The sequence below is a fragment of the Nicotiana tomentosiformis genome, chromosome 3 (assembly GCF_000390325.3).
Source record: "Nicotiana tomentosiformis chromosome 3, ASM39032v3, whole genome shotgun sequence".
Lineage (NCBI taxonomy): Eukaryota > Viridiplantae > Streptophyta > Magnoliopsida > Solanales > Solanaceae > Nicotiana > Nicotiana tomentosiformis.
In genome coordinates, this window is record NC_090814.1 from 60308461 (window position 1) to 60323572 (window position 15112).

At 41.9% G+C, this 15112-nt stretch overlaps 1 long non-coding RNA gene across 2 annotated transcripts; it reads left to right on the forward strand.

The window, feature by feature from the left end:
- Window positions 1-226: 226 nt before the first annotated feature.
- LOC117281198 (uncharacterized) lies at window positions 227-14624 on the forward strand. Of its 2 annotated transcripts, none has more exons than XR_011414737.1 (4): window positions 227-505; window positions 777-837; window positions 1355-1469; window positions 14340-14624. It is a non-coding gene; the product is annotated as an uncharacterized lncRNA (long non-coding RNA). The 2 variants fall into 2 exon arrangements; XR_011414738.1 differs by having other exon boundaries at window positions 227-461.
- The last annotated feature ends 488 nt before the right edge of the window (window positions 14625-15112 follow it).

Below are 15112 nucleotides of genomic sequence, written 5' to 3' on the forward strand. Positions count from 1 at the left end.
TTCCCAAAAGCCACCTTTATCTTATTGGAGAAACCCAAAAGTTTGTAACGCTTCATTTACTAACTTGGAAAATAGTTACCGCAAACAACTACAGGGGAATTAGATGAAAACGATACATAAGAACGGTTACCGCAAACAACAAATCGAGCGACTTTCCCGACAAGCGGCATAATATCTCTATCAAGTGGAAAGAAATCTCCATGTGGAGAACAACCACAAGGTTCCACCTTTTCGATTTTTCCTGTTTCCCCTTCAGGACACTTTCTTTTTCCCCTCCGATATATTCTACTTTCCTCAACTAATAAATTCTGCCAAAAGAACAAAGAAAAGGAAGGAAAAGAGGGGAAATATTAAACCATCGGTTTCTTAGAGTTTTCTCTTCTACTATATAAAATTCTCATTATTTAATTTTGATTTTGTAACATATATGAGTTCCAATAGTACAAAATACAGGAAACTGGGTGAGATTTGCTTTTGAAACAATTGAGTAGGTAGAGGAAATAAGGTTAACAATTTGATCCATTGTGCTTGAGAATATAATTGGCTTTTGAACATTGAGAATTGTGCATAATTGTTATCTTATTGTTTTAAAAAAAAAACAAAACTATTTTTCCTTTTCTAATTTTTGGTGATTTTGAAGCTTGAGAATAGAACTAATATTAAAACCCTGAGAAATGTATAGAATTATTATTGTTTAGAAACTAAAGAAGAGAGCAAAATCTTAGTTTATCTTCAGTTTGCTCTTCTGATTTTTTGTTCCTCTTCTTGATAAGCAGAAAATGTAGATGACATTGAGTACGTCCCCAAATTTTGAAGATTATTTACCGAAAACTACATGTAATCTTTTTTCATTAGTTAATTATCGAGAATTATTTGCTTCAGTTTTGCACATGCCATAGAATTTGATGTTATGTTTGACAAAAGTTATCATTTTTCTCTATGAGTATGCACTCGTGCGTGTTTAGATTTGTGTTGAATTGACGTATGACTTTTAGTTGAATTGATACTATTAATTTTGAATTTAGCCAAATATACGTGAGTACATGACTATAAAAATTTTGAACCGTGATAAAATTTTCTAAAATGACTTAATTTCTCTATAGATGGTTTAGATAAATTCAATATTGTACATAGCTAATAAATGATTGAATTTCTTTGTAGATGTTGGATAAACTCAGTATAGTTATAAATCATAAACTCTAAGTTTGTACTTATTTAATTGTGCTCTACTCCGACTTGTGCATTTTACAAGTGTAAGTTTAATTTATTGTTTAAAAGGGATTTGAAACCCTGGTCTGGATATATAATTTCTATAATATAGTTCTTCAACTTAATTTCTGATGAATGGTTATAGGAGGTGGAATTAATATTTGGGATATAGTTCGTGATAACAAGAGTAACAAAATAATTCTAGGGCATCTCCTTCTTGATTGTGGGGAAGAATAAGGAAGCAGAAAAGATCGTTGCTGGTGTAACTATTACACTTGGTTGCATACTTCCTTATACAGTATACTCGCTCGGTTTGTCGCCTAAAAAGACTTTTTGCTGCTAACTAAAAAAGTATATATTTCATTTGTATCTTTATTCTCAATGTACAAAAGAAAGAAATAAATACTTTTATTTGTATGGTAATTAGTAGTTTAGTGATGAAATTTACCTTTTAAAAATCCTTACAAGTATCAAGTACCCCATGTCAACATTGAAACTTAGCTTCGCATGAGTTATTTCTCTTTACGATGTCTCAATGAATGATTTCAGAAAGATCAACTATCAGAAAAGATTTTTAAGGAATTTATGTAGGATGCATTTGTGTACGGTCAAAATCGATTCTCAGTCATAAAGACAGGTCGAGACAATGACGTTTCAATCGAAGGGTATCCGCATGGCGAGCTCGGACAAATTCCGAAGTAGAGACGTCTAGCTATAAGACCAATCAACCGCAAAACTCGATATCATTATCGAGCCCATATCCGAATCGGACTACGGGGTAATAACGACCGACACAGGCCCCGAATATCGATGCTCCAAGGCAGAACCGAGCTCGAACTAAGACTGGGGATTCGATCTAGCATCAAGCTCGAGTCAGTGCCAAGCTCGCAGACAAGAGCCGTTACAACCGCACCAAGGGAGGGAATCTTGGCGAGAATCAAGGGAGAGATAAACCATCATGGGTTCTCCACTATATGTATTATTTTATGTTGTTATAAATAAAGTAGTGTCCCTCTACTATAAAAGGGGAGATAGACTGCAATAAGGAGAGGACATTAAGATTTCATTGTGCTTGTTCTTCTAATATTTTTCAGTCTTTCCGTCCATCATTTCCCATTTCATAGTAAAAAATACCTGTATCGTCATTTTGTATCAAAGAAATTTGCGTATCCTTAGAACCATATCTAAATCTAATGTTATCCAATTTTTCGGGTAAACAGTTTGGCGCCCACCGTGGGGCTAAGGTAACGGTGATTGTTTGATATAAATCTACAGTACACTCCAGCTTACAACTTCGAATCACCCATGGCTCTACCTATCGACCTCGAAGCCGGCCTTCAAGATGAAATCAACAACTTGGTGCCCGGGGCCGGAAAGCTACCTGACAACGGCAACGAGTCTCGAATCGAAGAGCCCAAAATTCGAGCCGAAGTACCACTGGGTATCAATTCGCAAATAGCTCTAGAAGCGAATCAGCGTTCCGAATCGGAGAGGAGCGTTTAGGGCGGTGCTCGATCCATAGCCCGAGACACTTACAGCACAGGGGAAATCAGGGTTAGCTTGCGTATGATTTTTGAAATGTTGCAAGCCCAACAAGCAGCGATAGCTTAGTTGCAGAGCCGAACTCATACGCAAAGCGGGCCGAACTCCAATCCGTTTCTTCGAGAAGTCACCCCAAGAACGGAACCCGCCGTAGTGAAATCAAATGAGCAGGAATCGGGGACTGCTCCTGAAATTGCTAAATTGCTCGAGGAACTCACAAAGCGAGTCGAAGGAAACGAAAAAAAAGTGGAAACGTATAATGCTAGGGTCGATCAAATTCTGCGGGCTCCGCCAATGATAAAAGGGCTCGATTCGAAAAAATTCATACAAAAGCCTTTTCCCTCGACCGCGGCCTCAAAACCAATCCGCAAAAAATTCCGTATGCTCGAAATTCCCAAATATAACGGTACGATCGATTCTAACGAACACGTCACCTCCTACACATGCGCCATCAAAGGCAACGATTTGGAGGATGATAAAATCGAATCCGTGTTGTTGAAAAGGTTTGGAGAGACCCTCGCAAAAGGAGCGATTATCTGGTATCACAACTTACCAACGAATTGCATTGATTCTTTCGCCATGTTATCAGACTCGTTCGTAAAAGCACATGCTGGTGCCATAAAGGTGTCAACAAGGAAATCGGACCTCTTCAAAGTAAAGCAAAGGGGTAACGAGATGCTAAGGGAATTCATATCCCGATTTCAAATAGAGCGTATGGACTTGCCACCGGTCATAGACGATTGGGCCATACAAGCTTTCACCCAAGGACTGAACGGGCTAAGCTCGACAGCGTCACGTCGGCTGAAACAAAATTTGATCGAGTACCCAGCAATAACTTGGGCAGATGTACACAATCGGTACCAATCAAAAATCAGGGTCGAAGATGATCATTTGGGACCTCCGTATGGGCCCGTACGTCAGAACCACACAACCACTAAAAATCAAAGGGAAACCAACAGAGAACGAAGGTTGAACAGAGATCAATACCAACCATACGACACAGATTGGATGAACAACAACTCAGCACGTGACACAGTTCGGAACAACTGAAGGATTGATCGGGGGAAAAATTCTCGGGGACTTATGAGCAAGAGCGGATTTGATAAATATACAGATCATATAGAAATCCCTCGACTATCGGAGTATAACTTCAACATTGGTACATCCGCCATCGTATTGGCCATCGGACGCATCAAAGATACCAGATGGCCTCGACCCACGCAAACCGATCCTACCCAAAGGAATCCCAATCAAATGTGCGAATATCATGGCGCCCATGGTCACAAGACGGAAGATTGCAGGCAACTAAGGGAGGAAGTGGCCCGCTTATTTAACAAAGGGCTCCTTCAGAAATATCTAAGCGATAGGGCGAAGAACCATTTCAGAGACAAGGAATTCGGTAAGCGAAACGAGCCAGAAGAACCGTAACACGTCATTCACATGATTATCGGCGGCGTCGATGCCCCCCAGGGACCGATGCTTAAACACGCTAAAACGTCGATTGTGAAGCGATCTCGAACTCAAGATCATGCACCCACAGGAACTTTATCCTTCAGTGATGAAGATACAGAGGGAATCATCCAACCCCATAACGACGTGCTGGTAATATCCGTACTCATGAATAAAACTAAGATTAAGCGTGTGTTAATTGATCCAGGTAGCTCGGCCAATATCATCAGATCGAGGGTCGTAGAACAGCTTGGCCTGCAGGATCAGGTCGTATCCGCAACTCTAGTTCTAAACGGATTTAATATGGAATGTGAAACCACTGAAGGCGAGATTACCCTACCAATAAACGTGGCCGAAACCATCCAGCAAACAAAATTTCACGTGATCGAAGGTGATATGAGATATAACGCCCTCTTCTGAAGGTCGTGGATCCACAGCATGAGAGTCGTACCCTCGACACTACACCAGGTCCACAAATTCCCAACATCGGGAGGTGTCAAAATACTGTACGGGGAACAACCGGCCTCAAAGGAAATGTTCTCCATCGAAGAAGCAAAATAAATATCCTCACCTTCACCAATAAAAGGATCAGGTTCAAAGTAGAGCGCCAAATAGCAATCATAGACATCGGCTTCGATCCGGCCAGGTAAGAACAATGTCAAAGAGGACGATGATGATCGATGGATCCCTCGATCCTTCGTAACCCCCGATGATTTCGATGCCACCAAATCAACAATTGAGGAACTAGAGCAAATCGTACTGATCGAACACTGGCCCGAACAAAAGGTAAACTTGGGAATGGGTTTGAGCCCCGAACTCAGGAAGAAACTCATTCAATTTCTTATCAATAACATCGATTGTTTTTCCTGGTCCCATCTAGATATAACAGGGATCCCGTCGGACATAACGATGCACCAGTTAAGCTTGAACCCTATGTTCAGTCCGGTGAAGCAAAAAAGAAGGCCCCAGTTCGAGGAAAAGCACGCATTCATTAAGGACGAGGTAACCAAACTTCTCAAGATAGGGTCCATTCGGGAAGTAAAATACCCCGAATGGTTAGCCAATATGGTTGTTGTACCTAAAAAAGGAAACAAACTTAGAATGTGTGTGGACTATAAGGATTTGAACAAAGCATGCCCCAAAGATTCCTTTCCACTGCCCAACATCGATCGTATGATCGATGCCACGACTGGCCACAAAATTCTCACGTTTCTCGATGCCTATTCCGAGTATAATCAAATTCAGATGAACCCGGACGACCTGGAAAAGACTTCATTTGTGACCCGATATGGAACATATTATTATAACGTAATGCCCTTCGGGCTAAAAAATGCAGGAGCTACTTATCAACGCCTAGTAAACAGAATGTTCGAAGAAAAAATAGGTAAAACAATGGAAGTCTATATTGATGACATGCTAGTTAAGTCCCTGCGGGTAGAGGACCATTTGGCCCATTTGCAGGAAACGTTCAAGATTCTAAGGAAATTCAACATGAAGCTCAACCTCGAAAAATGTGCTTTCGGGGTCGGTTCGGGCAAGTTCCTCGGTTTCATGGTCTCAAATCGGGGAATTGAGATCAACCCCGACAAAATCAAGGCCATCGAAGAGATCACCATCATGGACAGCGTGAAAGTAGTACAAAGGTTAACGGGAAGAACTGTAGCCTTAGGCCGGTTCATTTCAAGATCATCGGATCGAAGTAACAAATTTTTCTCCCTACTAAAAAAGAAGAACGACTTCGCCTAGATGCCGGAATGCCAACAAGCATTACAGGAATTGAAACGATACCTCTCGATCCCGCCACTGCTTCATACTCCGAAAGCAGACGAGTAGCTCTACCTGTACTTGGCGGTATCGGAAGTCACCGTAAGCAGCGTCCTAGTTCGAGAAGAGCAAGATATGCAATTTCCCGTTTATTACGTGAGTTGGACCTTAGGAGAAGCGAAAACTAGGTATCCACACTTAGAAAAATTGGCACTTGCCCTAGTAAGCACATCTAGAAAGTTAAGGCCGTATTTCCAATGTCACCCCATAAGCGTATTAACCACCTGCCCACTCCGAAATATTTTACATAGTCCCGAACTATCAGGCCGATTGGCCAAATGGGCCATCGAACTCAGTGGGTACGATATCGAATATCAACCCCGCACGGCCATCAAGTCTCAAATTTTGGCAGATTTTGTGGCCGACTTCACGCCAACCCTCATACCCGGAGTCGAAAGGAAACTCCTTTTGAAATCAAGTATATTGACCGGGGTATGGATCCCTTTTACGGACGGTACTTTGAATACAAAGGGGTCCGGGTTAGGCATAGTTTTAAAACCTCCCACGGGTAACATTATTAGGCAAGCTATAAAAACTATCAGGTTAACTAAAAACGAGGCCGAGTATGAAGCTATGATTGCAGGTCTCGAACTAGCTAGACACTTGGGAGCAGAAATCATTAAGGCGCACTGTGACTCTTTGCTGGTGGTGAGTCAAGTAAACAAAACCTTCAAAGTCCGAGAAAGTAAGATGCAAAGGTATCTGGACAAGCTGCTTATCACCTTACACCATTTCAAACAATGGACCCTACGGCATGTCCCACGAGAACGGAATAATGAGGCCGATGCTCTAGCAAATTTGGGATCGTCGGTCGAGGTAGGTGATTTGAGCTCGGGGACTGTCGTCCAACTTTCAAGATCGGTAATCGAAGAAGGGCACGCCGAAATAAATTCTACTAGCTTAACCTGGGATTGGAGAAACAAGTATATTGAGTACTTAAAAAACGGAAAGCTCCCTTCAGACCCTAAAGATTCCAGGGCCCTACGGACTAAAGCTGCTCGATTTACGTTGGCTGCGGACGGAACACTATATCGAAGAACATTCAATGGACCGATGGCAGTATGTGTGGGTCCGGGAGATACTAATTATATCCTCCGGGAAGTACATGAGGGCACTTGTGGCAATCACTCCGGCGCCGATACATTAGTCCGAAAAGTGATCAGAGCGGGGTATTATTGGATCGATATGTGCAAAGATGCGAAAGAATTTATTCGTAAATGTGATAAATGTCAGAGGTTTGCGCCAATGATCCATCAAGCCGGGGAGAAACTTCACTCGGTCCTATCCCCGTGGCCATTCATGAAATGGGGGATGGACATCATCGGCCCTCTGCCGTCAACCCCAGGTAAAGGCAAATTTATTTTATTTATGACTGACTATTTTTCTAAGTGGGTTGAATCGCAGGCGTTCGAGAAAATAAGAGAGAAAGAAGTCATAGACTTTATTTGGGATCATATCATATGCCGATTCGGGATACCCGCCGAAATAGTATGCGACAATGGGAAGCAATTCGTTGGCAGCAAAATCACAAAATTCCTCGAAGATCACAAAATAAGAAGGATATTATCAACACCATACCACCCCAGTGGGATCGGTCAAGCTGAATCAATGAACAAGACTATTCTTCAAAACCTGAAGAAGAGATTGAACGACGTGAAAGAAAAATGGAGAGAAATCCTGCCCAAAGTCCTTTGGGCATACCGAACAACGTCAAAATTCAATACGGGTGAGACACCGTTCTCCTTAGTATATGGTTCCGAAGCATTGATACTAGTCGAAGTCGGTGAACCTAGTCACAGATTTCGATTTATGATAGAAGAATCAAATAACGAGGCCATGAACACCAACCTTGAATTATCAGACGAAGGACGAGAAGCTGCCCTCATCCGACTGGCCGCCCAAAAGCAACGAATCGAAAAGTACTATAATCGAAGAACTAAACTCCACCATTTCAAGCCCGGGGACTTAGTGTTAAGAAAGGTCATCATCAATACTCGGAATCCAAATGAAGGAAAATTGGGACCAAATTGGGAAAGACCATACCAGGTGCTCGAGAACGTTTGAAAAGGATCATATAGGCTCGGCATCATAAATGGCAAATATCTATCAAACAGTTGGAATGTATCACATCTAAAACGGTACTACTGCTAAGGCACGACCTTTCCATATTCATCTAACTAACCCATTCAGAAGTCCGAAAAAGAGCTGAAGAAGATCTTCCGATCAAGAGCACGCATTGCACTATTTTTCCCTTAGACCGGTTTTCTCCCAAATGGGTTTTTCGACAAGGTTTTTAATGAGGCAACCATCGATCGTGCTGCACTTTCAACAATATCCGAGGCCTCTTTCCGACAGACCTCGAATACTGGGGGGGGGATCAGGGCCCTCAAATACATCGAGTTTACATGCAAGAAAGTCATCTCACAACAATAGGGTTCCAACAGGAAAAATTGTAAGAGCCAAATGGTCAAAATAAACCACGCTCATATAGATTGGCCCATCAAATACATCGAGTTCAGATGCAAGAAAGTCATCTCACAACAATAGGGTTCCAACAGGAAAAATTGTAAGAGCCAAATGGTCAAAATGAACCATGCTCATATAGATTGGCCCAAACATAAACACATGTGCAATGACTTGAGATTTATTGTTCAACCAGAATTAAGATTCACTCAACTATTAAGCCTACGGGCTACTTATATTCCGAGTTCGAAACATTCATTCGAATATTAAGCCTACGGGCTACTGTTATTCCAAGTTCGAGCAAGCACTCATTCGACCATTAAGCCTACGGGCCACATTATCTCGAGTTCGAAACATTGACTCGACTATTAAGACTACGATCTACTGTTATTACGAGTTCGAGCAAGCACTCACTCGACCATTAATCCTACGGGCCACATTATCTTGAGTTTGAAACATTGATTCGACTATTAAGCCTACGGGCTACTGTTATTCCGAGTTCGAGCAAGCACTCACTCGACCATTAAGCCTACGGGCCACATTATCTCGATTTTGAAACATTCACTCGACCATTAAGCCTACGGGCTACTGTTATTCCAAGTTCGAGCAAGCTCTCACTCGACCATTAATCCTACGGGCCACATTATCTCAAGTTCGAAACATTGACTCGACTATTAAGCCTACGGGCTACTGTTATTCCGAGTTCGAGCAAGCACTTACTCGACCATTAAGACTACGGGCCACATTATCTCGATTTTGAAACATTCACTCGACCATTAAGCCTACGGGCTACTGTTATTCCGAGTTCAAGCAAGCTCTCACTCGACCATTAAGCGTACGTGCTACTTTCATTCCAAGTTTGAAATAATCACTCAAATATTAAGCCTACGGGCTACCTTTATCTCGAGTTCGAAACACTCAATCGACCATTGCGCCTACGGGCCACATTATTTCGAGTTTGAAACATTCACTCGATTATTAAGCCTACGGGCTACTGTTATTCTGAGTTCGAGCAAGCACTCACTCGACCATTACGCCTACGGGCTACAATATTTCAAGTTCAAAACATTCACTCGATGGCTAATAAGCTACTTTTACTCTGAGTTTACATTAACTCAACCATTACATTACACCTACGGATTATGTTCGTTCAAAGTTTGAATCATCAACTCAACAAGAAAACCCAGGGGCTACAAATCTGATCGATCAGAGAGACTACAAGGTCAATATTCGATTAAAAGTCTTCACAAAACAAAAACAAATCGACCTGATTATACATGTATATACAAATATTGCCTACGAGATTAATGTACAAACATGAAGAATTAGAAACTAAGCTTCATGGTCAAGCTCTTCCCTGTCCTCGGATCCTCTTTTGCTACCATCATCATCATCATCATCATCGTCAGAAGCCAAGGCTTCAGCTTCCGCTTCGAGCTCTTTTGCCTTTTTTGCCTCTTCAGTAAGGTCGAAACCTCGAGCGTGTATCTTCTCGAGGGTCTCCCTCCGAGACCTACACTTAGCAAGTTCGGCAACCCAATGAGCTCGAGTATCGGCGGTCTTTGCCGCTTCCCGGGCCTCCATCTGAGCAGCCTCAACATCAGCCCGATATACAGCAATGGACTTATCCCCCAAGACTTTCGACGACTCAACCTCCGTCTTAGCCTCAGTAAGTCGTGTTTCAAGCTCCTCAATCTTCTTAGCTTGAACCGACCCCTTTTGCTTGACACTTCGAAGTTGAAGGTCGGACGATAATAATTTTGTTAAGATGGTTTCTTTATCCGCTGCCAGGCGGTCGAGGGTATCCTTCCACCGATTGTATTCAGCTCGGATTTGATCGACTTCTTCTCGAAGTAACCCGATATTTTTGATCTTTTGCTGCAACTGAGACAACGAAAGGTTAACTTCCACGATTGAGTCAGACCCATACTTTAACAGAACGAGACTCATGTGCTTATCGAGGTCGATCCCTTCTTCACGGACCTTAGCCAAATCCTCTTGGAGTTCCTTTATAGCCTCGTCCTTTTGGCTGCAAAGAAGCCACAGGGCATCTCTCTCACCTGAGACCTTCCGGAGCTCGGCCTCACACTGGCTAAGATCGACTCAAAACCTACTAATGGCCTGCACAGTAAGAAACACGAGTCAAGTATGAAAAAGAACAAATAAACGAAGTATGGAAGAATCATTACCCGAGTAATGAAATGCTAAGCCTCCTCCAATAAAAGAGAAGCGTCACCGATATCGGAACCATCGTCGACTCTAGTAAAACAATCCCTGAAAAGATCTCCTACACCAGAGCCTGCGCCGATATCAGGAGTTTTCAATTCTCGAGCTTCCTTCAGCGCCTCCTCAGAAAAAGATGGAAGAGAAGGTGAATCACACATTGTCATAGCCTCGAGCAAATCGCTCGGAGTACTCCAGTCAAGATTCTGGTCTTTGGGTACAACCCCGAAAGGTACAACCGCCATCGGCTCGGGAGCTCTGGAAACCTCGATAGCCTCCGTAGACCGAACTACCAAAACCGAGGAGCTATTTTCTTCTTCTTCTTCTTCTCTCAGTCGTTGGACCGAGTCAATCGAAAGGGAAATTATTTTTCTCTTCACCCTGCGAGTTTTGGGCTTGGGGTCCTCTGACCGAGAGGAAGCTCTTCGCTTATTAGCTTCCCCCTGTTTAGGGACCAGGGACTTGTTTCTTTCCTCGCTGCTTGAAGGCCTCAAAACGGCATCCCTGTTTACACCTGCACAAGAGGAAATCGGTAACGAATAGAACGCAAAGAATGCTTCGAAGAAAACAAGAAGTAAACCTCACCATGGTTCTTAGACTCCCATCTGCCTTTTGCCAAATCACGCCAAGCGCGCTCGGCGTAAGAGGAGGTCGAGGCCAACTTCCGAACCCAGTCCTCGAGGTCGGGCACTGCTTGTGGCATCCAAGGGGCAGCTGAACATCAGGGAAGGACATCAGAAAAAATCGAAAAAGCACCTGAAAAGTGAACAAAAATCACTTACGGTCAAAATTCCATTCCTCAGAGAACGACATCTTCTCCTTCGGAATGATATCACGGGTCCTCACTCGGATATAACGACCTATACAACCTCGATCCTTGTCTTCATCGATGCTCGACATCAATGCCTTCGATGCCCGATGATAAAGTCTGATTAGTCCTCGAAAGATCTGAGGCCGATACAGTCGAATGAGGTGGTTCAGAGAAATATCCAACCCTCCGGCTTTGATAGAGAGGAAGCGCAATAAGATCACTATACGCCATAAAGAGGGATGGATTTGGCCAAGGGTGACTTGATACCTTTTGCAGAAATCAATAATCACTGGGTCGACGGGTCCCAGTGTGAAAGGATAAGTGTAAATACTTAAAAAAACCTCCATGTAAATGGTAACATCCTCATCGGAAGACGAAATTTGCAGCACGACCTCGGAACCCCAGTTGCAGTCTTTTCGGACGGCCTCGAGGTGATCCTCTGTTATAGAGCATGTATACATCGATACGTGTTTGTATCGACCCGGAACGGAGGAAGGGTTCTCCACCTTAAAATCTGTTTTCAAAATGCACGGGCCAGGAACATAGTCATGAACAGACGGCTCCACCGACGTCTTATCATCAGACGGCCGTGAGGAAGAGGCTTTTTCCTTCTGAGGTACAGTTTTGGAAGTTTTCGCCATTGATATGAAAGGAAAGAGTGCAAAGGAAGAAATAGACAGCACCAAAATTCTGGTATGAACGACCCCGTAGCAGCAAAGTAGAGAGGATAAATAGGAAAGTATGGAAGAAGAGAAGACGCAAAAATGGTAAAAGTTGGGTGGAAATATTATTTATAGACTAAGGCCTGACGGTTTGGTATCAGCGGTGGCCGACCACCGTCTGACACACATTAAATGCCTCGGTAAAACTGAGCCGATGGGACAGCCATCGCATACATCGAGATCGGGTTAGATAGAAACGTCGGCATAAGTTTGATCGAGCCACAAAAAAATCATATCGTTCCTCGCCACATCCATTCCGAGAAACGAGGGGACTATCTGTATACAGTCAAAACCGATTCTCAGTCATAAAGACCGGTCGAGACAATGACGTTTCAATCGAAGGGTATCCGCATGGCGAGCTCGAACGAATTCCGAAGCAGAGACGTCGAGCTTCGAGCTATAAGACCAATCAACTACAAAACTCGATATCATTATCGAGCCCGCATCCGAATCGGACTACGGGGTAATGACGACCGACACAGGCCCCGAATATCGATGCTCCAAGGTAGAACCGAGCTCGAACTAAGACTGGGGATTCGATCTAGCATCAAGCTCACAGACAAGAGCCGTTACAACCGCACCAAGGGAGGAAATCTTGGCGAGATTCAAGGGAGAGACAAACCATCATGGGTTCTCCACTATATGTATTATTTTATGTTGTTACAAATAAAGTAGTGACCCTCTACTATAAAAGGGGAGATAGACTGTATTAGGGAGAGCACATTAAGATTTCATTGTGCTTGTTCTTATAATATTTTTCAGTCTTCCCGTTCATCATTTCCCATTTCATAGCAAAAAATACATGTATCGTCATTTTGTATCAAAGAAATTTGCGTACCCTTAGAACCATATCTAAATTTAACGTTATCCGATTTTTCGGGTAAACAACATTATATTTTCACTATGATAAATAAAAATACCTACTTATCATGTAAATCACACATTTGTACATATATACGCTCACACATTCCCCTTCCTCCTCCCCACACAAACACACATAAATACCTTGAAAAGACTATTTTTTTTAACATGAAAAAGTTATTTCTTATATATATATTGACTAAAGTTATGAAAAGCATATTTCTAAATTTAACAAAATACCGCTCGAAGCGCGGGAAAATTGACTAGTAGTAACATAAATCCAATGCCTACCAAGTGCTCCATCATGTGTTATTTGATATTGGGGTAAGAAAATGTTATAATTTCCTTCAATATGTTCTAACGTGAGTTTCTAATAGAAAGAACGGTATACTTGAATCTCTTGAAAATCTAAGAGACCAAATGAAGCAAAATGGTCACAATTCTTTAAGTGTGTTTGCATGGGTGTGGACCCACTTCAAGTAGTGACTAAGCCACTTTAATATTCTACCATATGACATCTATGCAAGAGTTTTAAGAGTCATTTTAATTATAAGGGGACTGCCATATTTTTGGGCCTCTTAGGACTTATCCAAAGGTCTTAATTACCCACTAATGTCTTATTTAACTAATTAATTCTCTATTAACCAATAATCAACCAATTACTCATATAATAAAGAATTATCTCAAATTACTTCAAATAATACTCAATTTTAACACACTTTGTATACCTTACTATTATGGTCATGTGGTACCTTGTATGGTACTAGTCCATAAATACCAGATATTTTAGCTCGGGTCGTATTTTATCCAAAATGTCAAACTTTGACGAAACTTTACCGTACGAAAATGCGGGATGTAATATCTCATTTTCAAGCTTTCATCAATTTACTTATGGCGTACTTTTACGTACGAAAACATGGGATGTAATATTTTGGTACTACGAGGCGATACCTCGGGAGATCCCCTGTTGAGCATTTACTTTTGGGACTACGAGACGATATCTCGGGAGTGTCCCCGTTGTTTATCCCTATGTGTTGTGTTGTTATCTTTCTGTAGTTTCTCCTCGTTAAATTTTCAGTCTCTTGTTACATTGCTATATTTTTTGCCTTAAATTATTATATACCTGTAGGGCCCTGACCTGACCTTGTCAGTACTCTACCGAGATTAGTCTTGGCACTCACTGGGTACCATTGTGGTGTACTCATGCTACTCTTCTGCACATGTTTTGTGTGTAGATTTAGGTACCTCCTACCAGCCCCGCTATTAGTTGCGTACTTGCTGCTACTCCGGAGACTTTAAGGTATATCTGCTAGTGTCCGCAATCTCGGAGTCCCCCTCTATCCCTTTCATGTTGTTCTTCCTTTATTTCTTCTAGTTACTAAAGTATAGAAACAATTGGACAAATTCTTAGAGCTTGTGACTTATGATTACCGGGTTTTAGGAATATTATTATACTCGAGCTGTTGGTTACTTGTACATGCCGAGCGGCATTTTTCCGTTATATAGTTATCTGACAAAAATTAGTTGTTGTTTCTATCTTTATTTTTGATTGTTCCGCAATTGTTAGGCTTACCTAGTCGTAGAGACTAGGTGCCGTCACGACGTCTTACAGAGGGAGAATTGAGTCGTGACAAAAACATATTAGTATGGTCTGAGACTTGCATACTAATACATCTAGTTAGAATCTCTCCATTTTTTCTAATGTGTGATTTATTTAGAATGTTTTATATGCTCCCTTATAGGCTCAACGCCCTTCTTGAGGTTGTCTTACCATCATCTCAAATATATGAGATCATCTAAACTTAGTTGAGGTTTGGATCACCATTTGTTTTTTACCAATGTGGGCTTGCCAAAACTTAATAAACTTTGAGGTTAGTCCTACCATTACATAAGGTGCTGGCTGGAATGTATTTGATACCTTATGTAATATTCTTTACCTTAAAAGTCAAAGTTTATCAATTTATTAATTTTAGTCTATATACAATGTAAAACGGTATAGAATGTAGTT